The following is a 27,634-nucleotide window of genomic DNA, read 5'->3' on the forward strand; positions in this document are numbered from 1 at the left end:
GTGAGTGTTTGCTCTACAGACAGATACACACACGCACTACACACACTAGATTCAGTAAATGCCATGACTAGATACAGCAAATTATCAGTGTTTGTTTTACACACACACTAGACTAGATTCAGAAAATTATCCCCCCCCCCCCTTTTAAACAAAGCTATGCTAGTGTTTTTAGTGCTGGTCATGGCGGTAACAGCATTGACGCTCATAGAATTCCTATGAGCATTGGAGCTGTTACTGCCACGGCCAGCGCTAAAAAAACATGCTGCGGTTTTGTAAAAGGGAGGGTATGTTTGTTTTACACACACACATACTAGACTAGATTCAGTAAATTTGGGCAGCAAAATTAAGGGCTCCTTTTACTAAGGTACACTAGTGTTTTTAGTGCACGCACAAAATTACCATGCCCTAAACCACGCGGTATACTTCTAGAATAACACCAGCTCAATGCTGGCATTAAGGTCTAGTGTGCGCTATTCCACGCATTAAGGCCCTAACGCACCTTTGTAAAAGGAGCCCCAAATTCTGAGTGCTAGTCTATAAATGGCGCATTGAGTTGGGCGCTGATTATAGTATATAGCTCTGGGATCTACGCCCAACTTTCAACATGATCCATGCCCAACTGAAACCTGATGTAAATCCTTGCATGTAAATTAGGCGCAGGTCCTACAAGCTCTATACTACTGCACGTATCTTTAGTGAACGTCCCTGGCCTTTCCATGTTCCTCCAACGGCCATGTCCTCTTTTCAGTTGCGCTGATGGGATTCGTGCGTGCATCTTTATAGAACAGCGCTTAGCAAGATGTATATGTAAATCCAAATTGTTGCCAACTAATGCAAGTAATTAATAATGCTCAATTTTGGGCAGTCATAGATTCGTTACTCAAATTGCATGTGGATACGCAATTTTAAACATCATATATAGAATCCAAGGCCAATGTTAATCCGAAATATATAGAGACTGGTGCAATAACCTTTTGTTGTGCTGGGATGAAATTATGGAATTTGTTGGTAGCGCAGTTAAAGGAAATGCGCTGACAGAAGAACTTTCAGAAAACTCTTTAAAACCCAATTGTTTGTCAATGCTTTTTTTATAGGGCCTGACTTGTCGTGATTGAAGATTAACTGTGAATTTAAATTCTGTTTTGTCTCTCTTTTGTACTGTTTTTAAGTATTATGAATGTGGATATATTGTAAACTGCTTAGGATTTAGAACAGTGGTCTCAAACTCACAGCTTGGGGGCCACATGCAGCCCTCCAGGCACTATTTTGAGGCCCTCAGTATGTTTATCCTAATCACAAAAGTAAAATAAAACAGTTTCCTGATCATATGTCTCTTTAGCTATGAATGACAATATTATTATTAAGACTTAGCCAAAAGGAAAGATTTTACCTCATGCAAAATTGTCATGTCCTTAATAAGATATTAAATATTTTTTCTGAGGCCCTCCAAATACCTACAAATCCAAAATGCGGCCCTGCAAAGGGTTTGAGTTTGAGACCACTGATTTAGATGGTTTAGAAATGTTATAAATAAATAAATAATTTCATTTAATACCAACTGGCATAAAAGTACATGCCTTGATATAATGGCATGTACTTTGCCAAGGGTTGGAGTTTGGTAGGAGTGAAAGCAGAGGTAGCTATACTCGTGCAGATTATATAACAGGCGAATCTGCATACTAAAATATTATAGGTGTGGACGTTTGCACCTACTCCATGGCAGGTGTAACTATCCGCACCAGAAGGTAACCATGATTTCTGCCACTTACAGTAGTATTTTATGAGGGTGGTTTGAAAAGTATGGTAGAAAAGTAAGTTAAACAACATAGGGCTCCTTTTACTAAGGTGCGCTAGCATTTTTAACGCGCACTAAACCCACGCTACGCTTCTAGAACTAATGCCAGCTCAATGCTGGCGTTAAGGTCTAGCGAACATGGCAATTTAGCATGCGCTATTCCGTGCGTTAAGGCCCTAACGCGCCTTTGTAAAAGGAGCACATGGTCTCCATCAAGGGTTATACACTGGGGCCTGGGGCTAGCGAGTTTCCTCTTTTTTTTTTTTCGTGTCATAGGAAAATTATCTTATGAAAAAAACTGGAAACTCATTGGACTGTGTCTAACTTATTTTTTACCAAACTTTTCAAACCACCCTCATATAAAGATAAGTTGACACCTTCTTGTCTTGCCTACGTATCCTCTTATACAAGCAGCACTGTTATAAAATTATTAGGCAACATAGTTGTAATTTTATGCTATGCATGTTTTATATGGAAACTGTCTAGATAGAGACGGTATATAAATTTTAAAAGTAGATAAATAAATATTGGAATGACTAAAATGACAAACACATAGGAAATATGGTTTAATGGGACAGTCAGCATGGATTCAGCAAAGGGAAGTCTTGCTCACCAATTTGCTTCATAAACATATGGCTATAGGTGAGCTAGTTGTTGCAGTGTATCTAGATTATCAGAACGCTTTCAACAAAGTTCCTCATGAGAGACTCCTGCAAAAATTAAAAAGTCATGGGGTAGGAGGCAATGATCGCTTGTAGATTAGGAATCGGATATTGGACAGAAAACAAAGAGTAGGGTTAAATGGCCAGGTACATTAGATAGATTGTGAGCCCACCGGGATAGATAGGGAAAATGCTTGAAGTATTTAGGGGTCCTTTTACTAAGGCGTGCTAGTGCATCTTAGCGCGCACTGCATGCTAACGTGTCCATTGTACTTAGTTAGGGGATCTTTTACTAAGGCGTGCTAGCCGATTTAGCGCATGCTAAATGCTAATGCGTCCATAGATGGGCCATTTGACCTTTATCTGCCGTCATGTTTCTATGTTTCATAGAACATGATGGGCGCATTAGCATTTAGCGTGCGCTAAATCGGCTAGCGCGCCTTAGTAAAAGACCCCCCCCTTAGGGCTCCTTTTACTAAGCTGCGCTAGCAGTCATAGTGCGCGCTTAGTGTGCGCTAAATAGCCCCGCGCGCTAGACGTTAATGCCACCATTGAGCTGGTGTTAGTTTTTGGCACGTAGTGCTGGGTTAGCACGCGCTAATCTGCAGCGCGTGCTAAAAACGCGACTGCAGCTTAGGGCTTCTTTTACAAAGGTGCCCTAGCGGTTTTAGCACGCGCTAGCCGAAAAACTACCACCTGCTCAAGAGGAGGCGGTAGCGCCTAGCGCTATTCTGCGCGTTAAGGTCCTAGCGCACCTTCGTAAAAGGAGCCCTTAGTATAAGGAGCTCTAAGTTAGTTATTTCATGTTCTATCCCATCCTCCCCTAAGAGCTCAGAACGGGTTACAGGCTAACATACATAATATACTATACAGTTAACATAGTTACAGTACAAGTTTTATCCTAACTCAATACATATATTTACTGAACAGCTAAATTTAAGAAGAAATAATCAACTTTTTGCATGACGGGGTTTGCAATAGCAAATTCCTGTTACAGGTTTTACCATTTCATTTGGTTTACTATGGAATTGTCTTTTACATTTTGCTTCCATTTTTACTTTTTACTGCCAGTATCAGATGTAACTAGGTCAGGGGTAGGCAATTCCAGTCCTCGAGAGATGGATTTCCATGCACTGCCTCCTTGAGATGCAAATCTATCTCATGTATATTTATTGTGGATATCCTGAAAACCTGACCCGGCTCCGGCTCTCGAGGACCGGAATTGCCTACCCCTGAACTAGGTAAATGTAGTGAAAACTAGTGAACTTATTATTTCAATAAAAATAACAAATGTTGTTTTGTACTTCTTTACATATACAAGTAACAAAACTTTTACTTAAGTACAGTAATTAGTTACATGTACTCAGTTACTATACCACATTTGCTAATGTTGCCAGGCATAGGGGGCAGCTAGATGAAAGGAATGAAGTCTAGAATTGGCAATGGAGGAGAAGGGTAAAGCTAAGAGCAACTTATCTGAGGAATAGAGTTCTCTGGGAGGTGTATAAGGAGAGAGAAGAGAGGAGAGATATGGAGGGGCAGCAGAATGAACACACTTGTAGGTCAGCAATACGATCTTGAACTGTATGTGATGGCAGATAGGGAGCCAGTGAAGTGACTTAAGGAGAAGGGTGACATACGTGTAGTGAGGTTGGAAACAAAATGGAGCCCAGCACAAAGTAAAACAGTGTGTTGAAAATGAGGTAGTTAGTTTGGATGGAACATGGGTGAGGCACATATTTACAAGTACATACAATCCTATACTCTACGATTGTTCTTTACTAAACTAAACTAAAACTTAGCTTTATATACCGGATCTTCAGCTAGAAAGGAGCTTGACTCAGTTAACAGTAACTAAAAAAATATTTTAAAAAAGTAACAATCAGAAAATATTAATATGACTAGTTTCCAAAGTGTTTGGCAAATAAAATAGTTTTTAAAGATTTACCTAAATGTAAGCACCCTTTTAGAATTACCATCCACATGTTTCTTAAATCTTTATTGATTTTCAATTTAAATTTCAAATATTACACTTGTACAGAAAGCAATAATAGCATAGATATTGAATACAATGTAAATATAGCTCATAAGTTAATAGAATTTACTATTTATGCTCAAGTCCTCAACTTAGGGTCCAAGAATCAAAAAATGGCGAAACTTAAAGGAAAATACTAATAATTACACAAGAAACTGAAAGCTGTAGTACTGAAATGAGGTCATCAATAATCAAATTATAGGGCTCAAAGATTACTTCCATTCAGACAAGACATTGCCACAAAGTTTGTCAGTTGAGATGGTTCAAAAAACACATACTTAACAGTATAGTAACACATAATACATTTACACTGATGTCTCAAATAGAAAGTTGCCCCCAAAGATATAACCCCAGGTTTCAAAAGAAGAAATTCATGGCGGTGCTTTTGCGTCTCTCGTGCCAAATCTAGAAACATTTGTATTTTGTGACCAAGGAAACTTTTTTGTCTATTTTTGAAGTAAAACTTTAACAACCATGTTTTATCAATTGGTAAGGCTAAAGTAATAATCATAGTGGTTGATGATGCTAAGTCCTTCTCAGATGTCTCTAGGATTTGTGAAATAGTTAAGGGTTCTTAGTCTGAATATTTTTCTTTTTGTTGTTGGTTTTGTCCTTTATCATCATGTCCAAAGGGAAAACACTTTGAAAATAAGAGCTAGATTTACTAAACTTCCTAACTCTAATCTACTTTATAAGTAAATAGAGCACATTGCATAAAATGGGACCTGTGGTAAATAATGCATGCTAGCTCATTTATTTAAGTAAATCTAGCCCTAAGTTTGTACTGGAGGTTGTAGAGAGTGAAGTGATTATCTAAGGTCACAAGGAGTCTTGAGAACTGAATTCTAGCATCCCTGGCTTTAGCACACTAAGAAATTCCCCCATTCTGTCAAAGCCCAAAAGTGATGAATTTTCTATTACTAAAGTGCCACAGTAAACCTTCTATCAAGCATGGAAGATACTTAGCTTGGGAGGAAAAAAGAGGGGGAAATGCAAAGAGAAGTAGATAGAGATGGGTTATTGGATGACCCTTCCAGTTGTTATTATCACATTCTCCTTCTATGTTTCTATGAGAGTGCAGCCTCTAGCAAGTTAGGAATTCCAGTTTTTCAAGACAGAAACATCAAATGTTCATTATAGGCTTAAGTAAAGTCAGCATTCATATCAAAATCTCATAATTGTTCTCTGCTCATCTTACCGGTAGTAGTCTTGAACAATAAGAGGTCTACAAATTCCTGAAGGGGAAATTACTGTTCTTTATATCTTCTAAAGAGAGGCATTGAGGTGTTAAACTTTCAGGAAATAGGTCTGCTTTGAAGCTGTATGGGACCATTTTGAGTGGTGCTAAAGTTAATTTTAATTTTCTGTTGTTTGAGCTTCCAGTTAGAAACATAGAAAATGATAGTAGATAAAAGCCTCATGGCTAGGGAAAACCCAAACATGTCCTCTTTTTAGAGGACTGTCCAGGCTCCAAGATGGGCTTTCTAAAACCCAGCATTTGTCCAGGTTTTAGAAAGTCCCTACAGGCTCCAGCTGCATCTAGAGGGCCTCTGAGCATGCGCGGATCACATCACATGCATCCGCACATGCTCCAGGCCCTCCAGATGCAGCTGGAGCTCGTAGCAAAGAGAGGAGGCTTTCTGGGGGCAGGGCTAGAGGTGGAATAGGGAAGGGCTGAAGGCAGAACTGGGCGGAATGGGGCGGGGTTAGAGGCAGAACAGGGTGGGGTCATGTGTCCAGGGTTTTCTTTTTTTTAAAATATGGCAACCCTACTCATGGTCCATCCTTTCTGCCCATCCACATCATCCATAAGAACATAAGCAATGCCTCTGCTGGGTCAGACCTGAGGTCCATCATGCCCAGCAGTCCGCTCACGCGGTGGCCCAACAGGTCCAGGACCTGTGCAGTAATCCTCTATTTATACCCCTCTATCCCCTTTTCCAGCAGGAAATTGTCCAATCCTTTCTTAAACCCCTGTACTGTACTCTGCCCTATTACTCCCTCTGGAAGCGCATTCCTCAGTATCGAGTCCACATGCCTCAGTATCGAGTCTCCCACCAGGATCGTTGACTTTCCCTTCTTCAATTTTCGTTTCGGTCTCAGGTCAATGTCCTCAGCGTGCTTCACTCTCTCTTCTTCTGGGCATCGACTAGCCAATTCTTCCCCCTCGTGCGGTATTCTTCTGTGGGTGTCTTCTATGAGGTCACCTGCTTCTTGCTCCCCCTTCCAAGTTGGTGTTGGTGTAACTTCATCTCTCCTCTGGAGTTCGTTCTCTTCCACCCTCCTCCTGTATGCTTCCTCAATGAATTCCTCGAGTTCCCTGACTTCCTTCTCGATGTGTCTCTCACTCTTGAAGTCTTCAAATACCCTGGTAGGGTCCTCTGTGGTGTGCATTCCTTCTAGCTCCTGTATCTTGTCCTCAAGTCGCTTGACTTCTTTCCTCAAGCTTTTCAGCTCCTGACACCGACTGCATACGTATGACTGTCTCCCCGAGGGGAGGTAGTCATACATATGACAGTCCGTGCAGAACACTGGAAAGCTCATCTTCTGGTTACCTTCTGCTTCCATCGGGGTTACTACTTTAAGAAAACAGTTAAGTTTACGTGTTCCTTCTGTGCCTGCTGCCTTTGCACAACCTTGCCTAACTTTTGCTTGTGTGTGGTTGTTCCTTCTATATCTGCTTTTTGCCTTGATGCCTTCTTATGTGTGCTGTCCTTTCTCTTCCTTACCTTACTGCTGCTTGAATGTGTTAGTCCCTTCTGCTCCTGCTTATTCTTACCTTCTGTGCTTGCCACTTCTTTACCTTTCAGTCCTTCCCTGTGCTCTTGGGTGTAGTGACTTGGCCCTTCTTGAGGCCCTTCGCAAAGGCGCTCTCGCTAAGGCGAGCGCCTTTGCCGCTCGCCTTCGCCGCGCGCCTAACGGCTGCGTGCCATTGGCTCCACCCCCTTTTATGAGGGAGTTCGGTTTCTGACTCTCTGACGCGGTGGGGGTGGGCGGAGCTAACTCTCGCCCTGCCCCTAGCCTCCTGCTCTTCTCTGTCTCCCTCCTCTGCCTTAAAACAGCTTTAAAACTGCTTTTCTCCCTTTCTCCTGCTGACTCTCTTGCCTTCCTCTTTGCTTCTGCTGCTCCTCCTGCCTGATGCTATTGCACCGCGTTCGCTGTTGGCTCCGCCCCCTTTTATGAGGGAGTTCGGTTTCTGACTCTCCAATGCGGTGGGGGTGGGCGGAGCTAACTCTCGCCCTGCCCCTAGCCTCCTGCTCTTCTCTGTCTCCCTCCTCTGCCTTAAAACAGCTTTAAAACTGCTTTTCTCCCTTTCTCCTGCTGACTCTCTTGCCTTCCTCTTTGCTTCTGCTGCTCCTCCTGCCTGATGCTATTGCACCACTATCTCTTCCTCCCCTTAAGATAACTCGCATGCCTTTCCCATGCTAGCTTGAATTCACTTACAGTCCTTGTCTCGACTACCTCCACTAGAAACGGATGGTAAGTTGGATGACAGCGGTTCTGTGTGGATCCCTGACGAAACTTTGGTGAAACATGTTGGGTCCTACCGCTCAATTCACTATGAGAAGCAAACATATCGCCATTACTAAGATAAGTAATATTAACTATAAATTAATGAGCAATAAGAGTCATGTACTAATTCAATCCATAACAAAGAAGACAGGTGAGGAGTTCACCACTTGTATCTCCCCGTTAAAACACCTAGGGTGCTGCCCAGTGGTATAAATTGATTTCTGGATTTTTAAATAAAAAACCAAAAAATAGTCTTAGAGATATTTGGAGTATCGAGTTAAAACAGCATATTTCTGTTTCTCGTTGACCACGAATCTGGACTTGGAGATTAAGATGTACAATGTCAGCATCTATGAGACAAACATGGTTGTTTTTATTACATAGAATTTTTTGGACTCCAGTTCGGTTGAATAAAGTAGATAGTTCTAAATCTAATAGATGTTGGCATTGTCATATTGATATTGGGACTTTGGATCATCTTTTATTTTTTTGTCCATTGATACTTGGCTTTTGGAAGTCGATTTGGGGGCAAATTAATAATATTCTTCAATCCTCTATTCCTTTGACATATGAAGCAATAATTTTTGGAACGATTCTGCATGATAAACCCACTTTGGATAGAAATAATAGTCGCCTTTTCATGATCTTATCAGGAATAGGGGTTCAAATGATCACATCTAATTGGAAAAATCATGATAGGATTAATTTTAGTTTTTGGTGGGCAACTGTATGTGCAACATATAAATATGAAAAGATTATGGCAGAGCGTTTAGGGTTTGTTAAATCCTTTAAGGGGATTTGGGGTCCATTAACTAATTTTGTCACATTATAATTAAAGTGATTCCTTTTTCTTTATGTTAGATTCCTTTGCACATCCAGGGTGGGTGGGGGGGTGGGGGGGTGTATTATTTATTTAGAGGTATAAATTTCTATAATATTGATGAGTATAATATAATATCATTACTGTTATAGGTTAAGAAGGGATTTAAAATTTTTATTGTAATATTTCTGATGTTAATAGTGTATTTTCATATAGTTGGGGGTTTTTTTTTTCGATTTTTCAAATGTATACATTGTCAAGTTCAAAATATCAATAAAGAAATAAAAAAAATAAAAAAAACACCTAGGGTGGGACAGAGGAGTGGTGGTTCTGAGGTCTTAAAGAAAACTTATATACTTCTCAGAATGAGAAGGGGAAGCTGAAGTACAATATATTTAGTACCTTAGAAATCTGGATATAAGTAGACTATTAATTTTCTAAGGAGACAATTTTGCCATATTCTGTGAAAGTTTGAACATAGAAATTCTGTGAGCATCAAAGCTGTTACCGCCCATGGCAGGTGCCAAAAACCGTGCTATGGTTTTACAAAAAGGGGGGTTAATTACCAAAATTAACATACAATATCTCCAAAAGCACTATATAAACTTTTAGAGGTGTTTCCAGCATCTTCTGATACAGTTAAAACATAATTATTTATTTATTTATTGGGTTTCATCAATCACCTTTATGAAGAGATCCACCCAAGGCAGTGTACAGCACGTACAATTCAACATAAAACTTACAAATACCTGTATATAAAACTTACAAATATATAAAAATATAAATATATAAATTCAATAAATAAATAAACATAAATACAATGAACTGAAATTTAATAATAGGACTACAATGAAAGTGTCAAAATATACTTATTAAAAGCACTGAAATTCAAGTAGCAGAGATATAATACTATATTGCAATGTCAGTATACTTATGAAACATCTAAAAAGCATACATTCAAATACGGTAATATCGATATAATGCTACTGCTTTTCTCACAAGAAAAATAATTTAATTGCAAGAATTCAATCTCAAAAATATACCACAATGTTATTAGCCTAGTGGTGAAGCTACCCACTGAAGCACATTTACTAATAGTGGAGAAAAAGCCTCAACTGCGTTCAAAAATGCTTTTAATATCAGACGGCAACCCAGCGGGTTATAAGCCGGTCAATTTCTGTCTCATAGGCAAAAAAACTCCACAAAGTACAAAATGCTTCTTTATTCTCCATATGCTGGGGAAAGTGAGATCCTGCTTCCACCAACAACATTTTGCTGTCCTCGTACAATCAATCATTCTTTCGAGGTTAGATTATTGCAATTCGGTCTATCTAAGTCTAACCAAGAAAAGTCTTCAAAGACTTCAACAGATCCAGAATACTGCAGCTAGGTTGATCTTTGCAAAAAGCAAATATACCGGTAATCATGTTTCTCCGCTTTTCTTAAAACTTCACTGGCTTCCTGTAATCTCTAGGGTTTACTTTAAATGTGCCTGCCTAACATTTAAGATCTTGCATTGCACTCTTCCCCCTTTAATTCCTCTATCCTGGAACTCTGTGAGACCTGATATTACCAGATCTATCCAAAAGCTTAAACTATCTTTCCCCTCGTTAAAAGGCATTATCTATATTGGAAAATTAGGGAAATCTCTCTACTTTAAAATTACTGAGCTTTGGAATAACTTTCCTGTCCAGCTGCGTAATTTGGGCTCTTTCCAATTATTTCGAAAACATTTGAAAATGTGGCTGTTTTCAAAAATGTAATTTCCGCTGCTCTCTATATAACCACTAATTCTTATTATAGTTTCCTTTCTTAAACTCTTGTAAGCCGTATCGAGCTCTATCCTTATAGAGAAGATGCAGTATATAAGCTTAAGGTTTAGTTTAATTTACCCAACACCACGGTGCACAGGAGAAACAATAAAAGAAAAAACAAAAAGAACAGGAAACAGACCTTCATTCATCTTCACTAGCTGGTATACTTTCTCACAGACCGTTGTGATCGCCCCCGCTGCTGATCATGATGAAATTGCGCCTCAGCTAGTCCACAGCGCTGCAGTGAAGAAAAGCAGTTCTTCCAACAAGGCTCTTGTTTCGCCTCAGGGAAATTTCCAATGTTCTCACTCCCTCCAGCTCTGTGCTTTTCTGCAATACAGCTTATCATATAGCCAAGGGGCCAAGTGCAGATATTAGAAGGGGACATGTACCTGTCTATTTTTTTCCTTATTTTAATGTTTTTCAAATGGAAGAATTTTATTATTCTTTAGCATGATTCCGTTCTTCAAATTGCATGACTTACTTTATCTCTTAAAGAAGAAGCCACGATATTTCAACACAGACTTATCTCCTATCATTTAATTGAACATTGGCAGGTTAATCATTTAACCTCAATGTGTTATGTCAATGACCAATACCTCTTAAATTATGATGTGTAAGAGAGAGTTCTTTATTAGAAACCCCCTTTTTAAATTAAGATTTTGTATTTTTAAAGGCTGAACAACCTATTGTGAACTCTCCTTAGTCTCAATTGCCTTTCTTTTATTACTCTTTTTTTTAAATTATTTTTCTTATCTTTTTTATATCTTATTGACTAATTCATATGGTGATGGTAATCTATCAACTACTACTCAGCTGGTGCTCATGGCTCCTGGCTGGGTGGCAATTGAGCGAAACAAGAGCAATTGCCACCCAGCCAGGAGCCGTGAGCACCAGCTGAGTCACTGTCATAGCCATTCTATACAGCCGGGAGCTACTAGCACGACCATAACGGCAGGACCTAAAAAGCTAAGTATTATAGGCTTTATAAATTAAGCAAGCCTTAATATTGATAAATACCAACTTGAATAATGAGCTGAAAATAGTAGGTCCGTTATGAGTAGTAGTTGATAGATTACCATCACCATATGAATTAGTCAATAAGATATAAAAGAAGATAAGAAAGAAAAAAAAAAAAAGAGTAAGGCTTTGAGCATAACCGGTACATTAGCCTTTGACATGATATTAGTGCTCGCACCTAAAATTAGGCCACATATGCAAATTTATGCTCTCTTCTGTAACAATAAATCCATGCGCACTTGATGTTATGGAATTAGGCCTGGATTCTATAACTTTTGCCATTGTCAACCATCTTAAAAGCAGCTGCCAATCATGTGTCAATCAAGCAATTACGGATACGGAATCATTCCTCCGGCAAAGGTAGTTGACAGACATGTAGGCCTGGATTTTCCAGGCCTACATTTCCCACACCTTCCATTGATGGGAATCACACCTCCTTAGGCACTTTAGGCTGCCTATCACCACTTCCAGTGTTAGCCATGCCCACAGTGGCGTTAGGCAGCTTAAAGTGCCTACAGAGGTGCGATTCTGGCGCTGAATTTTTAAGCACCTTGAAACTCAGTTCAAAGCATTGTTTGATGATGTTTTTTACTGAGCTTGGGTACTACTTGCATCTAAAAAAAATTGGGACCTTAGTGCTTAGTGTCCATATTTTTAGAATCTAATGGCTCCTTTTACAAAGGTGCGCCAGCGTTTTTAGCGCACGCACCAGATTAGCGCACGCTATAGTGCGAGCTAGCCGAAAAACTACCGTCTGCTCAAGAGGAGGCGGTAGCGGCTAGCACGCGCTATTCCACGTGTTAAGGCCCTAACGCACCTTTGTAAAAGGAGCCCTAAGTTTTGGCGCACTTTCTTGAATCCACTCCCTGCTTTTGCTATAAATTCACAGACAAGGGATTTTTCTGTTAACAGCTGCTGCTAAACACACAAGCCCCTTTGAATACCCAACCTTGGGATTTTAAAGTCGTTCTCTATCACTATACTGTAGTTCATACAAAAAAAAAATAGTGGTGATGCCAGAAAAATAAAGAATGTCTAATTAGAGGAATCATCAGAGCTTCTGGTCTAAAAGCTTTTTCCCCTCTGCTGATGCTAAGTACTCTTTCCCACATGAACAGCCTGCTTACAGCTTTTTTGCACTCTGTAAGCCTCCCTTTCATGTAGCTGGCATTCCTACACCCCAATTTGTGCTAAAGCAGTTGCTGCTCTTTGCAGCCTATGTGTAATTTCCGACATCAGCTGGAATTCACCTTCATGTAATTATTTGTTCAAGGAGCGCTTTGATCTGTGCACTTCCCTTGTAACTTGAGTGCAGTCAGTCTCTGAACTGCAAAAAAAAATGTACAAATTTTAAGGTTCGTGTAGCAAACACCATAATACCTAATCCTAACAATAAGGTGTTAATTGCTTGGTTCTTCAAGAACCAGTGACAGTAGACTGCCGTGCATGTTTACAACCGTTGTGTTTCATCCTCACCCCCTTAATTCCAATTGAATTCTAGTAACTGGGCTAGATTCACTAACCCTCCAATCCGTGAGTGATTGGAGGCAGGCCGACTGATTCACCAACCATCTGCATGCAAATGGTGGCGATCGGAGGCACGCCCCCAATCGACTGCACGGATCACTAGAGCCCTGACAGTAGTGACAGGAGAAGCAGCCTCCTGTCACTGCTGTCAAGGCTTCTGCCAGCTTTAAAAATTTTTTTTTTAAATCAGGCAGATTCACTAAGCAAACTAATCTTGTACCGATCGGTTTGCGACCCGATTTTACTCCGGCCCGATTCACTTACCTCTCTGCCGATCCGATTCCGATCCGCGCAAGCAAATGAGGGGAATGGCATGCAAAATAGGCAGGGATGTGATTCACAACACAAATTTCGCGATCCAACTGGGCTGGCCAATCAACCCAAGAAGCAACTGCTGGTTACCAGTCACAAACGTCCTTTCCATCTCTCCAGCTCCATTGCCGCCCTGCTCTCTGCCCTCCTCTCTGCACGCCCTGCTCTCTGCTGCCCTGAATCTCTCCTGCCTGCTGCCCTGCTCTCCCCAGAATCTCTCCTGTCCTTCCCCGTACAGTAAGCCCGTGGTTTTAACCTGCATGTTTAAAGCGGGTTAAAACCACAGGTTCCCTGGGCTAAAAACTAAAGTTAAAAAAGTCACAGCTTAGATGGGTCTTAGACGCATGCGCAGACCATCTACAGATGGTCTGCGCATGCGTCGGGATTGAATACTAGCGATCCATGCCGGCAGATGTGGACGTTCCTCCGATCGCCCCCATTTGAATAGTACTGGTTGACAAATCCATCGGACTTCCCGGATCGGACATGGATCGGTCACGATCGGGCAGATTAGTGAATCTAGCCTATATTTGTTTATTTGGTTGGTTGGTTGGTTGGTTGTTGTTTAAAGCTTTTCTATATAGCAAATCAGAAAGGTCTCAGCAGTTTCCAATAAAACACAGACATCTTGGAGACAGTCATTTTCAAAGTATACATGTGGGTAAACCAGTCTCTCCATGCACAGCTTCAGCCAGACTCAGCAAGGGGATTCTTGGAGGCAGAGGGCTAGATTCACTAAGCAAACCGATTGTGTACTGATCAGTTTGTGAGCCCTTTGCAACCCGATTTCCCTCCGACACGATTCACTAACCTGTGTACCCATCCAATTCTGATCCATGCATGCAAATGAGGGAAATGGCATGCAAAGTAGGCAGGGACACGATTCACTAAACAAAAATCTTGAACACCAACTGGGCTGGCCGATCAACAAGAAGTGATTGCTGGGGACCAGTAACTCACCTTCTTTCCGACTGTCCTGCCAGTCCTGCAGACCTGAAATAAACCCGCTCTCTGCCGCGACCTGCTCTCTGCCTACCCCAGCTCTCCTGCTCTCTGCCACGACCTGCTCTCCTCTTGCCACCCTGCTCAGCCCCGACTCGCCTGCTCTGCTCAGCCCCAACTCTCCAGCCCTGCTCAGCCCCGACTCACCTGCCCTTCCCCGACTCACCTGCCCTTCCCCGACTCACCTGCCTTTCCCCGCAGTGCGAACCCGTGGTTTTAACCCACAGGTTTAAAGCAGATTAAAACCATGGACTCGTGTAGTTCAAAAAAAACCAGTAAAGTAAATAATAAAAGAAAAAAAAGCTCTGCTGTGTACGACGGGCTATCACATGCGCAGACCATCTACAGTCAAGGAAGATGGTCTGCGCATGCTCAAGGATCGCTCTCCAGCGATCTGTGCGGTCGGTGGGGGGTGTACCTCTGATCGCCCCCATTTGCATGCTGGCCCTTTGTGAATTCATCGGCCTGTCGCAAATCGGGCACGATCGGGAGAGTTAGTGAATCTAGCCCATAGTTGCAAGTGTTTGCATGTACACACATAGCCTTTGAAAATCTGAGTGTGTGTGCATAAATTAACTGAGAGTATTTGTGAATGATCATGAGCAGGTGTAAATACAAGTGCTTACATTTCCTGAGAAAAAAGTTTTTGGCAAATTAACTTTGAAAATTTGTCACCAACTGCTCAAGGAAAAGCATGCCAATTCTGCTTGGGAGTCATTTTATAAAATCTTTTGTATGTAAAACACATTTTACACATGTAAAGGACTCCCATAAAATTGCACAACTGAATCCATGCTGATAAATATGTGCACCTACAAGATAGCATGTACCTATATGCACTGTTCCCTCTAAACTGAGTGGGAATCCTCCACCTACAATCCTGCCAGTAGGGGGTGCTGTTTCACTATTACATTTCCAGTAGGGGAGGACAGGCAAGGTCTGCAGGACTCCAGAGAACCTGCCTGGCCCTAATGATTGAAAACACAATATTGAAGCACCACCCCCCACTGTCAGCAATGCAGTTGGAGGACTCACACTCAGCGTAGAGGGAACAATGCTTACATGTACATTGCAGAGAAGAGTTCTCAGGGGTGGAATTTGGGGGAAGAAGAGGTTGAGTTGTAATGTACATGCATGTTTTATAACAGGCTTTGGAGCATGTACAAATGTATGATAATGAGTCATGGGTCAAATGGGTCAACAATACTGGATGGGTCATATGGATCACGGGTCAGTGTCTGTGACCCACGATAAAATTATATTTATGTATTTATTTATTTACCCGCTTCCTTCTGCTTGCCTTGCTCTCCGGGAGTTAGTGGCCTTGATGATCGCTGTAGTGTATGCTTGTGGCTTGGCCCTCCTACAAAGCCTGTTGGACCACGGTGGGGGAGTGGAGTGCTGCTGCTGCTGCTGCTGCTGCTGCTGCTGCTGGAGATTTGAGATCTGCTGCCTGCTGTAGAATGTAGCTGCCTGTGGCTGCGGGGAAACAATTTACCTCAGATTCGTGAAGCTGCCACAGGAAATGCCTGCATAACTTAGCTGCACCCACGGGGAGAAAGAAAACCGCGATGAAATGAGTGAACAGGTGCAGCCCAACCCCCGACACGGACTCCCTACCCCCCAGTAAAAACAAATGCGGCAGTCCTGAATTGCTGTGCAGGGGTCTTCAAAAGAGATGCGTTGGCTGCACAGCCACGCAGCTTAAAGGGAATTTTGTTACCATTAACATTGATACGACACAAATAGGTACCATTACTTTATTGGTTGTGCTTTTATTCCATCAGCTACATAAAACCAGAGACTCCTGATATAGACCAAAGGGCTGAAACACATTTATGTTGAGTTGTTGTTTTGAAGACTGAAGCATTTCAGCCACATTGATCGCCTTCACTGTTTTGCTTGTGTAAGGGAAAGCCTGCCAGATACATATGCACAAAGGTCTGCAGTAAGGGTATTAACTGTACACATGTCTGAACCAATGGCATAGCCACAGGGGACTTTGGGGACCAGTCGAGCTCAGGCCCTCTCGAACACTATGGAGATTCTCAAACCCCACCAGCATGGAAGTGCTGGGTGTCAGAGGCTGGAGCAGCTTTATCCCAACCAGCAAAGGTATGGTAGGGAGGCGTTTTAAACAACAGCAGTGGTGGTAGCAGGGGGCACAGCAACAGCAGCAGCAGTGGGAGATGGGACCAAGAGGAATGCTTGTCCCATCCCTCAAAAAAAATCACTTTCTGGCAATACCCCAAGACTCCTAACAAAGCAAAAGTGCTAGCATACATCTACACCTGTTATTTGGCACATCAATATTAACCTTGCAGATAAAAAATTTTGTGAGGCTGATATTTTTGTGCTGATCATCAAGCACTTTCATTTTTTATTTTTTATTCTTTTTACAGATGCTCATTTGTGTTCAGCGCTGCTACTTCCCATCTGTCTTTTTAAGTTCCAGACAATTGTTCTGGTCACTGAAACAAAAAAATATCAAAACTGTAAACCCCAAAACTGACACTAAATCTTCTTGCACGAAAAGAAAGAGAAGCAAGAAACTCTGCACCAATCAAGGAAAGTACAAAAAGGAGCAGAGAAGACCAGATCTTCAAGCTAGAATGTATATTCTAAAGACAACCATAAAAAATGGAAGCTAAGACGGACCTAAATCTTCTTGACCAACCTTTCTGCACTGCCTCAAAGCTGGTGATATCTTGGGCACTGTGAGAGAGCAACGGTTCTTTGGTGTAGCCCTCCAGTGGCCCTTACAGGGCTTGAGGAAAGGAGGTGGCTTGAGGGAGGAAGGATTTGTTACTCAGGATGCTGCCACACAGGTGCTTCAAGTCAGGAGGGAGGTGGGGTTCGTGACTCAGGACTGCCACCACTTGTAGTTTTTCGGGGCTTGTGGGAGGGAGGGAGATTTGTGACTCAGGACTGCTTGCCGCTGGTGCTTAAGGGGACTTTTTTTTTCCCACCAGCAATTTTTTTGCCAGTTGGATGAGAGTCCCAGTTAACTGAGATTCTGCTGTACTATGTTTTGTTTTTTAAATATTTATTCATATTTTTTGTATTATAGATTCCTGATGCACGCCATTTGGGCCGAAACACTTACATGTCGAGTCTTTATTTGGATGAATAAAGAATTAGGCCACTTTACATTAAAATACATTTCTAGACCGCAATACCTTCCAGATCGATGCAGTTTACATCATCAAGAGGCTGCACATCACAGTAAAATACAAAAGAAATATCTTCCTTACTTTCCTAAGAATTTTACATAAAGAGATGTCTTCAATAGTTTTCAAAAATGCATATATCAAATCAAAGAAGCAAACAAAATACGCAGTTCTGAATCCTAACTAGCAGCCTGATATGCAACTGTTCGATGCAAAAATTTATTGTAAATACATCCTCGTAATGGAGGGAACTCAAACAATGAAGTTATCCTTAGTAGATGAACCGCCTTAAAATATTTAAATTGTTCTAGTAAATAACCAGGTGCCTGACCATGTAAAGTTTCAAAGTTTATTTACAATTTGATATTTCGCCCATTCAAAGTTTCAAGGCAGATTACATTTAAAATTAGCATATAGCCTAACAAAAAAACAGCACAGTTCTCAACAAAACACACACCAAAATAACATACTTGATACCAAAAGGGTAGATGGGGAGAGCTACAATATTAAATAGGAAATAACAATATGGGCAAGAACAATAGGTACGGCTTTATAACAGAGCGTCCTAAATTTAAACCAAACCCTGGCCTCAGAAGGCAACCAATGGTGTTGTCTATAGTATTGAGTAACATGATCGGATTTCTTCAAATCAAAAACAGACGCACAGACGCATTCTGGATTTTGTGCAATCTATACAAATTTGACTGAAGACCTGCCAAATGAACTGAATTACAGTAGTCTACCCTATGGCTTCATTACCATACATTTTAATGCAATCTCATCTATGTGCACCTTGCAAGTTAATTCCCTCGCTCAACCCTTTACTGTGTTTTATGTCCAGCAATGTGTACATATACTGTGCCATAACTGTGCACTTTGGCCAGTGATAGCTTTCTATGTCAGCTCCTCGCCCCTTTATGGGTCTCTGCTCCCAGTGCTCTTTCCCCTCTTAGAACAGGCAAATTGATCAGCACCTGAGTTGGTCCTATCTCCTTTTAGATTCTGGTGAAATCTATAGATTTCTCAGAAAAAATGTATTTAAATGCATAAAATAAGATTCAAATATATAGATTGTATTACAAAGGAAACCAGTTATGCTCAAATACAGTTATCAAAAAATAAATAAATATGTGTTGACCATGATTTATTTATTTCTAAAATTTTTAGATTCCCTATAACTAAGTGGTTAACAATAAAACAATAGTTTGTGGGCAATACAGTTACAAAATAATCAATTGCACACTTTTGGAGAAAACAGATATTTCACACAGCCAAATATATTCTGCTTTCATTTTATTTTAGGGTACAATAAATTTAGACAGGGTCATTTATTAAAGTTAATAAACATTTTTGGAGTCTATATAAATTACTTTGTTGCCTACATTCATTACTGAATGAAAACCTAAATTTCAGTTACAGGTCACTTAAAATAAAATCATAATTTTTTTCCCATCCACGTTCAAAGACCCTCTGAAATATATACGTGGGTCCCAGATTACAAACCCCTGTTCTAGAATTAGGACCATAATGGGTCTAATGAAGCCACAGAACTAACCCCTTCTTTTATTAAGCCGCACGGCAAAAGCCCCGAAACCCTATGGACTTCAGGGCAGTTACCGTAGTGGCAGCCACTAGCGTGGCTTTGTAAACGAGGGGTAACTGATTATATTGTATTTATTTACTGAGATTTATTTACAGCCTTTGCATGAAGAGATTCACCCAAAGCAGTTAAAATACATTGAATAGTAATCAGATACTCTTAGGGCTCCTTTTATGAAGCCGCGCTAGTGGCTTTATCACACGTAACTTTTTATCGCACGCTAACCCCCGCGCTAGCCAAAAAACTACTGCCTGCTCAAGAGGAGACGGTAGCGGCCAGTGTGGCCGGCAAATTAGCGCACGCTATTACACGCATTAAACCGCTAATGCGGCTTAGTAAAAGGAGCCCTTAGGTATTTTCCCTATGTGTCCTGGCAGGCTCACAATCTGACTGTGGTACCTGGAACAATGTAGGGTTGTGACTTGCTCAGAATCACAAGAGACAGCACTGGGATTGAACTATTTTGAGTAGACAAGTTGGTTTGGTTGATTAACTTTTCTAGTTAGTTAGTTAACTGCCATCGACTCATGTTCGAGTCCTAGGGACTTGATGAATTACAGATCTAAAAAAATCAATTTTGTGCTAGTCCGGTAAGGTCCTTCAGCGTCATTCCTATTGTTGTTTTCAACATGTCGCCCTCTTCACCTGGTTCCTTCAGTCTTCCCTATCTCCCCCCTCCTTTTACAAAAGCGTAGCACGGTTTCATGCACCGGCCACAGCAGTAACAGCTCCGATGCTCATAGAATTCCTATGAGCGTAGGAATTGGAGCGTAGGAGCGTAGGAGCATAGGCGCTAAAAAATACACTATGCTTTTGTATAAGAGGGGGATAATGTCTTTCACCAATGACTTCTCTCTCTTCTGACAGTGTGAGCAAAATAAGATAGTCATATGGGCTTCGAGTGACATAGCCGGTTTGATCTCTTCCAGAATCAATTTGTTAGTTCTTCTGGTGGTCCACAGCACACACAAAATCATTTTCCAGCACCAAAACTCAAATGAGTCAATCTTCTTTCTGTCTTGTTTACGTGAGTGTCCAGCTTTCACATCCATAATTGACCACTTTTGTCACAGCCTGCTTATACAGTGTTACTAGTGTAATTGTTTTATATCCTGCTTTTACAAAAAAAACATTTCATTATGATAAGAGGGAAGGAGGGTGAGAGAGAGAAAGAGAAAAGCTGCGGTGCCTAGGGGATCCTCCCTCAGCTTGCTGAGATGTAAAATTCCCCTGTGCTTCCTCATCAGAAAGCTATCTGCTGGAAAGAGGCTTTCATTCAAGGAACTATTGTCAGACCTTAAATTTCCCAGCTTGAGCCCTGGCTAAGATCCATGCCCTTCCTCCCTTTGATGTAAAGCCAACAGAAAAGGAGCACTGCAGGGGATTAGCAGATATTTAAGATTTTGTTCAATTCGCTGTGAAAATAGAATCCTGTTATGAAAATTAACTACTGGTAGTGCAACAGAATGGGCCATCAGGACCAGAACCAGAGGAAATGTTTGCCACACACACTAATTTTAAATTCCAACAATATCTTAATTAAAATATTATCCGTAGAGAAAAAAATAAAAGTTTTCCAGGCACATAGGGGTCAATTCCATATAGAGCACTGTCTCTCAAAGTGTATGTCATGGCAAAGTGGTTTGCCCCAAAGAGATTCCGGGTGCCATGAGAGATTCCAGAATTTAACATAGTAACATAGTAGATGACGGCAGATAAAGACCCGAATGGTCCATCCAGTCTGCCCAACCTGATTCAATTTAAATTTTTTTTTTCTTCTTCTTAGCTATTTCTGGGCGAGAATCCAAAGCTTTACCCGGTACTGTGCTTGGGTTCCAACTGCCGAAATCTCTGTTAAGACTTACTCCAGCCCATCTACACCCTCCCAGCCATTGAAGCCCTCCCCTGCCCATCCTCCTCCAAACGGCCATACACAGACACAGACCGTACAAGTCTGCCCAGTAACTGGCCTAGTTCAATCTTTAATATTATTTTCTGATTCTAAATCTTCTGTGTTCATCCCACGCTTCTTTGAACTCAGTCACAGTTTTACTCTACACCACCTCTCTCGGGAACGCATTCCAGGCATCCACCACCCTCTCCGTAAAGTAGAATTTCCTAACATTGCCCCTGAATCTACCACCCCTCAACCTCAAATTATGTCCTCTGGTTTTACCATTTTCCTTTCTCTGGAAAAGATTTTGTTCTACGTTAATACCCTTTAAGTATTTGAACGTCTGAATCATATCTCCCCTGTCTCTCCTTTCCTCTAGGGTATACATATTCAGGGCTTCCAGTCTCTCCTCATACGTCTTCTGGCGCAAGCCTCCTATCATTTTCGTCGCCCTCCTCTGGACCGCCTCAAGTCTTCTTATGTCTTTCGCCAGATACGGTCTCCAAAACTGAACACAATACTCCAAGTGGGGCCTCACCAATGACCTGTACAGGGGCATCAACACCTTCTTCCTTCTACTGACTATGCCTCTCTTTATACAGCCCAGAATCCTTCTGGCAGCAGCCACTGCCTTGTCACACTGTTTTTTCGCCTTTAGATCTTCGGACACTATCACCCCAAGGTCCCTCTCCCCGTCCGTGCATATCAGCTTCTCTCCTCCCAGCATATACGGTTCCTTCCTATTATTAATCCCCAAATGCATTACTCTGCATTTCTTTGCATTGAGTTTTAGTTGCCAGGCATTAGACCATTCCTCTAACTTTTGCAGATCCTTTTTCATATTTTCCACTCCCTCTTCGGTGTCTACTCTGTTACAAATCTTGGTATCATCTGCAAAAAGGCACACTTTTCCTTCTAACCCTTCAGCAATGTCACTTACATACATATTGAACAGGATTGGCCCCAGCACCGAACCCTGAGGGACTCCACTAGTCACCTTTCCTTCCTTCGAGCGACTTCCATTAACCACCACCCTCTGGCGTCTGTCCGACAGCCAGTTTCTGACCCAGTTCACCACTTTGGGTCCTAACTTCAGCCCTTCAAGTTTGTTCAACAGCCTCCTATGAGGAACTGTATCAAAGGCTTTGCTGAAATCCAAGTAAATTACATCTAGCATATGTCCTCGATCCAGCTCTCTGGTCACCCAATCAAAAATTCAATCAGGTTCGTTTGGCACGATTTACCTTTTGTAAAGCCATGTTGCCTCGGATCCTGTAACCCATTAGATTCAAGGAAATACACTATCCTTTCTTTCAGCAACACTTCCATTTATTATTTTTCCAACAACTGAAGTGAGGCTCACTGGCCTGTAGTTTCCTGCTTCATCCCTGTGACCACTTTTATGAATAGGGACCACATCTGCTCTCCTCCAGTCCCCAGGAATCACTCCCGTCTCCAGAGATTTGTTGAACAAGTCTTTAATAGGACTCGCCAGAACCTCTCTGAGCTCCCTTAGTATCCTGGGATGGATCCCGTCTGGTCCCATCGCTTTGTCCACCTTCAGTTTTTCAAGTTGCTCATAAACACCCTCCTCCGTGAACGGCGCAGAATCTACTCCATTTTCTCGTGTAACTTTGCCAGACAATCTCGGTCCTTCTCCAGGATTTTCTTCTGTGAACACAGAACAGAAGTATTTGTTTAGCACATTTGCTTTCTCCTCATCACTCTCCACATATTTGTTCCCAGCATCTTTTAGCCTAGCAATTCCATTTTTTATCTTCCTCCTTTCACTAATATATCTGAAAAAATTTTTATCTCCCTTTTTTACATTTTTAGCCATTTGTTCTTCCGCCTGTGCCTTCGCCAAACGTATCTCTCTCTAGGCTTCTTTCAGTTTCACCCTGTAGTCCTTTCTGCTCTCCTCTTCTTGGGTTTTTTTATATTTCATGAACACCAACTCTTTCGCCTTTATTTTCTCAGCCACTAGGTTGGAGAACCATATCGGCTTCCTTTTTCTCTTGTTTTTATTGATTTTCTTCACATAAAGGTCCGTAGCCATTTTTATCGCTCCTTTCAGCTTAGACCACTGTCTTTCCACTTCTCTTATGTCCTCCCATCCTAACAGCTCTTTCTTCAGGTACTTTCCCATTGCATTAAAGTCCGTACGTTTGAAATATAGGACTTTAAGTATCGTGTGGCCGCTCTCCACTTTAGCCGTTATATCAAACCAAACCGTTTGATGATCGCTACTACCCAGGTGAGCACCCACTCGAACATTAGAGATACTCTCTCCATTTGTGAGGACCAGATCCAATATCGCTTTTTCCCTTGTGGGTTCCGTCACCATTTGTCTGAGCAGAGCCTCTTGAAAGGCATCCACAATCTCCCTACTTCTTTCTGATTCCGCAGACAGAAAATTCCAGTCCGCATCCGGCAGGTTGAAATCTCCCAACAGCAGAACCTCCTCTTTCCTTCCAAACTTTTGGATATCCACAATCAGATCCTTATCAATTTGCTGCGATTGAGTCGGAGGTCTGTAGACTACATCCACGTAGATAGAAGTTCCATCTTCTCTTTTCAGAGCAATCCATATCGCTTCTTCCTCTCCCCAGGTCCCTTGCATTTCGGTCGCTTGGATATTGATCTTTACATAGAGAGCTACTCCTCCACCTTTATGACCATCTCTGTCCTTCCTAAAAAGATTATATCCCGGTATGTTTGCATCCCATCCATGTGATTCACTGAACCATGTCTCTGTGATAGCAACAATACCTAGATCTGCCTCTAATATCAGGGCTTGCAGATCATGAACTTTGTTGCTTAGACTGCGAGCATTTGTGGTCATCGCTTTCCAGCTATTTTTCAGCGATAATCTCCTTTTTCGTGTGGATTTTTGTGTCGTTTCACTTTCTGTTGCAATACTAAGAAATGAGTTGCTGATATTGCTTATGTTGCAGCCTTTACTACTATCACATCTTTTCTTTTGCCGGGGGTGGTCTCTATAATTGTCCTTCGTACATACACCACCCCCACCTTCTAGTTTAAATGCCTAGAAAAATATTGTCTAAATTTCTCTGCAAGGTTTCTTTTTCCTGCTGTAGTAATATGTAGCCCATCAGTGCAATATAGCTTCTTGTCCTTCCATGTATTTCCCCATCCTCCTATGTACCTGAAGCCTTCTTGATGACACCAGGCTCTGAGCCATCTATTAAAGTCCTCTGTGTTTTTCACTCTTTGCTCTCCTTTTCCATATGCAGGCAGTATTTCAGAAAAAGCTAAAGTCTTTACAAAAGGTTTCACGCCCTCACCAAGCTCCCGAAAAGCTTTCTGTGCTGCAAGTGTGGAGTTGTTGGCCAGGTCATTTGTTCCCAGATGGATAACAACATCAGTGTTAAAATCCTTAGTTTCTTCCTTAATTATAGTCAGTATTTGCCTGGAACTCCTGGTAGCTGAGGATCCTGGAAGACATTTCACTATTTTGGTCTCCTCGCCCTGTGTTGCAAGGTTAATGCCTCTGATGATGGAATCCCCCAACAGTAATAGTTTTCTGTTTTTGGCTTTTTTATTTGTACTTAGGGTGCTCTTGTTCTCTTGAGTTTCCTTCATTGGTTCCAGTCCCACCTCCCTTCTGTTTTCCTGAGTATCGCAGTGCACTAATGGAGCGAAGGAATTCTGTAGAGGTAATATTAGTGAAGGTGGATGTTTCTGTGTTACATGTCGCAGTCTTCCTGAGCCTACTGTGACCCATTTATTCCTGGGCTGTTTTATTCTTTGAGGTAGAGGTGGTAAGTTGGTATGATTTTGTGGAGTGATGGAAGCTGCTTTAATTGTATTCAATTCCTGTTTAAGTTTGCAGAGCTCCTCCTTAATACTGGCAAGTTGAAGACAGATGGGGCAAGCCTTAAGCCTCCAAATAGTATGTCTTGGAATTAAAGCACCACAGTGATTGCATAGAATAAAGGTCATCTTGATTGGTTGTGAAGTGACTTGATTGGTTGTGAAGTGACCAGAAATATAGGCTCTATACCACCTAAAACACAGTATTTTAAACAAAAATGCAGGTTCTATCAGTGCTACCCTAAAATACAGGATTTATAACAGGATTTTCCCTACTTTAGTCACCCTGAGCCACAGGCACAAGAAATATAGGCTCTATACCACCTAAAACACAGTATTTTAAACAAAAATGCAGGTTCTATCAGTGCTACCCTAAAACACAGGATTTATAACAGGATTTTCCCTACTTTAGTCACCCTGAGCCACAGGCACCAGAAATATAGGCTCTATACCACCTAAAACACAGTATTTTAAATAAAAATGCAGGAAGAGGAAATAAGATTTAACAGAGGAAAGAGAAGGATTTATTTTTTTGTGCTTTTTTATATTTTTCTTTAGTAAGAAACAGGGAGGAGAAGAGAAATTAAGCAGATATAATGCTGAAAACCAGTGAAAAGAGCAGAATATGAAATGCTGAGTATCTTAGCTTTTAGAAGTTCACAGGGCAGCCTTGTTTCAGCAATTTGACTTTATTTTTAAAAATTCCCTTCATAAGTACACACTAGAATAGATGACATGTATGTCGCATACGCAAGAGTCTTGTCCATGTTATAAGCGTCTGTGTGCATAATGATGCAACTGCCCAGACAAGCATCATTCTGTGACGTCCTTGAAAACTAATGGCAAGTAATTTTAGTTTTAGTTATTTTTTGTGTAATAGCTATCCTAACTTGAGCAACAAAACAATCAAGGCTTTGTTACCATTTGGATCTTCTTATCTTTGTGAACTTGGATTTTCAGCTCTGATAGAAATTAAATCGAGAAAAAGGGAACGGCTGCAGATGGTGAATGATGAAATGTGTGTTTGCTTGTCAACTATTGAGCTGCGTTTTGAGTTAATTTGCACTCAAAAACAAACACATCCATCGCATTGATTAACAATTATATTCTATCTACTTTAGTTTCACTGTTGTTACAATTATCCATACATAGCTTAAAGAACTTTAAATAAATAACTCTCAAATACAATGTTTTTTGGTTTTATAATTTCAATTATAATGTGCCACGAAAAACATTTGCCTTCATGTTGCCTACATTACAGGTACCTAAGTTTTTTCTTAGGCGTCATTAGCCGTGATTCTATTAATGGTGCCTAAGCATGATTAATAGGCAGCCGACAGCTATTTTTGTAGACGTAGCTGATTTAGGTACTGTTTACAGAATCCAGCCCCTAGTGTGTGCTAATCATTAATATTCAGCTTAGTAAAAGAACCTCAATGTGGCAGCATTTACACCAGCTCAATAGTGAGTGCAAGTGGACACACCTGAAATATAAGAACATATTTGCCCTTCTTCACTAATATTCTATTAAAGGTCTATGCTCCTTTCTAGAATATGCTTCATAAATAGCCTTTGTAGAATTATCCTTAAATTGCAACAGCAATGAATTTATTATATGGCAGAAGAACAATACAGACTGAAAGTAAGACCAAAGGCTTGTACACTAAGGGCTGGATTCTGTAAACAGTGCCGTTATCGGTGGCCACCTAAAAAACGTCCACCGATCGCATGTCAGTCATGCAATGGTGCCATTTACAGAATCATGGCTTTCATCAAAGGTAGGCACCAGAAATGTAGATCAGGGTTTTAAAGGCCTACATTTCAGGCGCCTATCTTTGATGAGAATCATGTCTATGGAGGTGCCTTAGAATGACTAAGGTCGTTTCTAGCCTTAACCATGCCTACTTCAATCGTAGGTGCCTCCATAGAAATGAAGAAGGCACCGTTTTTCTAGGCATCAGTAGGTGCCTACATTTTTTTTAATGATTTTGAAACAATTTTTAAATGGCTTTACCAATTAAGTTGGGCGCCAGTAGGGCACCTACCGGCACCTCACTTAAAGCAATGCTTGTACCTTATGATTTTCGAACTGTTGTTCAGGCTTTGATTACTGTAATGCCCTGTACCTTGGGATAACAAAGGCAAGATGCAGAGCATTGCAGGTTATACAAAACGCACGACTTATAATGGGTTTGTCCAAGGATGACCATATCTCACCATATCTTAAAAAATTGCATTGGCTTCCAGTCATCTTCAGAGTCCAGTATAAAGTTGTGATGATTTGCCATCAGCTTATGTATGGCAATATTCCAGAATTGCTTAAAAGCAATATACTCAGTTATATACCAAAAAGATCTTTGCATTCTGAGAATTTAGCACTACTGAAGACATCTTTGAACCCATGATTTGTTGAAACTAGCAAAATAACTTTCTGCTGCGCAGGAATTAAGTTATGGAACTCCTTGGTGAGGCAGATACGAAATTGCTGTGAAAAGGGTAGCTTTAGAAAATGACTGACTGCATGTCAATCATAAGTTAGGCACCGTTTATAGACTCGTGCCTACCGGTGCCTACAGATGCCGAAAAGCGTCCTTATCTCAGGTGAACCCTATTTATGTCAGGGTTTTCTTGGC

The sequence above is a fragment of the Geotrypetes seraphini genome, chromosome 1 (genome assembly GCF_902459505.1).
Source record: "Geotrypetes seraphini chromosome 1, aGeoSer1.1, whole genome shotgun sequence".
Lineage (NCBI taxonomy): Eukaryota > Metazoa > Chordata > Amphibia > Gymnophiona > Dermophiidae > Geotrypetes > Geotrypetes seraphini.